Raw genomic sequence first — 3,127 nt, 5'->3', positions numbered from 1 at the left:
TCTTGTGTTTCCTGTCACTTGTGATTTTTGAGGCTTGTTAAAGTTCTAGTATTTAATTTACTTTCAGTACTTGTAGGACTTCTGAATGTACTTTTACATTTACAGGAATGAAACAGACTCAGTGAGCAGTATAGTGTAAGCTGCCTTAATATTTTAATAATGGTATCTTTTTAATATGCTCAGCATTTAGATGTGTAAACGAATGTTTATTTTCTAAGGCAGATCCTAATTGATCTGGTTTCATGCTTGAAGAAGCATGTTAGCAGATCAGGTTGTATTTATCCCTAATTAATTTAAGATGTTCTTCATTTAATGTGCAGAAGTATTTGAAGTTTTGCAAGTCAGTTTCCTGTTTGAAACCGAAATCAGTATTTCTTTGATATGAAGTGTAGTCAGCTGCTTCTTTCCTGGGCAGAGGTCTTAATTCTTTTCCATCACTGCCAGGAAAGCTTGTTGGTCTTTGCTCTTCCTGCCACTAAAAGCCACTGTACTGTTGCTGCTGCAGATGTAACTTCTTGAAGGAACGTCATCCTTTCCTTACAGCTCTTTGCACTGTGGCACTTTGCACTGCAGGACCTTTTCTGTGCTCTTGGATGATGTAGTTTCAAAGTCATGGGTCTTTAACCTGCATTTTGAGCAGCTGCACTGCAGCAGAGAAAGGCCAGAAGTGTCCGGTGACTTGTGCCTGTGCTGATCCTGTGTAATGTACACAATTTGCAGCAGGGGAAATTCCAGTGAAATACTAAGGGGAGATCAAATGCTGGGGCAGGGCCCAGTGAAGTTTTGGAGCCTTCATTCTTGGGACTGTTTGGAATAAGACTGGCCAAGGCCTTGAGCATCCTGTGACTGTGGGGGTGTCCCTGTTCAGAGTAGGGATTCAATCTCTGGCTGTATATACAAGTATGTGATTGCTTGACTCAAGCTGTCGTTCCACTGGACTTGTGTGTTGTTAGATGACCCAGTCATACACATCTGATGTGGAACAGAGGTGACTTTTTCCCTCTGTTTATGATATAGGATAGAATAATGACCTTTTTTTGCAGGCTCTTAACTCTGGGTGTATTGTGCGTGAGACGAAAATTTTCCAGCCTGAAGCTTAATGTTACAAAGTTAACCAGTCAAATTTTTTTTAACAAATTGGAGCTGCCAAAGGTCTTATTTGGTTGATACTGTTAGAAATAAATCTGCAACAGATCACAAATCTTTGGCCTCAGAGAAAAAAATGCTTAAATCATTCACAATTCTCCTAATGACCCTTTGAGGAGGGTTATTACATGTCATCTCCTTTTTTTATGGAGGGTATTATCCCAGAGATTTATGCATTGCTGGGCCCTGCTGTGCAACCCATTAGCTCTTTCTGCCATGCTAGTAATAAATATCTAGTAACACTTACAGTAAATGAAAAGCTATTGCTAAAAAGAGATATAATGATGACAGCACTATCCTAATCTGAGCTATCATTATTTCGTGGCTTTCATCAGCATGTGTTCTTCTTTAGCCTGGCAGTTTTGCAATGACTACAGGTAGTCTGAGCTCTTTTGATGTTTAGTGGTGCTTGCAGCCTGTAACTCCAAGTGTCTTTCAGGATTGCAGGCTTGGTCCTTTTGGAATATACAGCACATAGATGAGATTGAAGGTATTCCTTGTGTGGCTTCTTATCATGGGGCTGTGTGCTTGTCATCACATGCAAAGGCAAGTGCAATGAACTGTTCATCCCCAAAAGGAAATGAGATGTAAGCAAGAATCAAAAATATTAATCAGAACACCTGAGTCAGCCCAAGAGACTTAGCTAATAGAGTCAGACAACCACTGAGCTCCTTTTTACACTGAACTATTGCCAAAACAATAATACATGTTTTTGTGTGTGGCTATAGCTTCAGTATTTCTGTGTACACTTTTTTCTGTAGCAGTATGTTAAATGGAGTGGAATATTTTTAACATTTTTTATTATATCTCATTCAGTCTCCTTTCCAGTCTGACTTGCAAAATAAAGTAGCATGCATTAATGCCCCTGCCAGAAAGATCATCTGCTGTAGTTCTCATGAAGCAGATGTTATTTTGAGATGAATGGTAAGAAAGGTTAATTTAGTTTCTATGACTCTGCTTCTGTGGACTTTAAATCATGGCAAATTTTTGTAACTGTGGTAAAGTTTGAGGAAGTTGAGTCAGCATCATGTGAGACATGGAGACATAGATGGGGTGCATGTGGTTGCTGCAGTGCTGACTAAAGTGGATCTACTCCCCCAGCTCTTCAGCCTTCCCAAGCTCAGGTAAGCTCAGCAGCAGCACATGCCAGCGATCCCTGTACCTTGTATCCTTGAACAAACTGCAGTGATAGGACAAGGAGTGAGTGGCTCAGACTGAAAGAGGGGAAATTGAGGTTTGACATAGAGAAAAAATTCTTCACTGTGAGGGTGTTGAAGCACCAGAAGAGGTTGCCCAGAGAAGCTGGGGATGCTCCTTCTCTGACAGTGTTGGATGGGGCTCTGAGAACCTTAGCGGGGGACTGGAATTAGATGATCTTTAAGGCCCTTTCCAACCCAAACCATTCTGTGTAGAAGTGTCCTTAGGGAGATGTAGTAATCAGGGATAATGGTGTTAAAATGACTTGAAAAAAGCATATATGCACTGAATCATGCTCACCTTGCACAAGCAAGCCACCCTGCTGTGATTGTAATAAATGTCCTGATTGTTCTTTGATTTGTCTGCAGTCAGTGGAGGCTGCTGACTCAGTTGTCGGTAGAAGACCTGCTTTTTGTTCCCCTTAAGATGAACTAGCTGCTCTATTTGGCAAGCATAAGTAATAAGTTCCTTTATGCCAACACCCTGTTCTGAGAAATATTTAGGATAAAAGGAAATAATTGTTGAAGTAATTGGACTAAGAAAACCCTTTTATTTTTTAAATTATTTGGTGCCCTGAGCTTACATTCTCTGATGTTTAATAAAGTTTGAACTTGGATTAAAGCTTTTCCTGAAGTCAGGGAATCCTAAATGCCACTTTTCAGTGTGGGATCCTCTGATGTCTCCTCCTGGAATTGGACAGCATGTATTAAGGAATGATGTTAATGAGCAATTAGGACATGGGTATGGTCTGACTGTCATCTATTTTCATCAAATTGACAGAAGT

Source organism: Fringilla coelebs (assembly GCF_963513975.1).
Source record: "Fringilla coelebs genome assembly, chromosome: 1".
NCBI classification, from domain to species: domain Eukaryota; kingdom Metazoa; phylum Chordata; class Aves; order Passeriformes; family Fringillidae; genus Fringilla; species Fringilla coelebs.
This window is presented reverse-complemented; position numbering follows the sequence as displayed.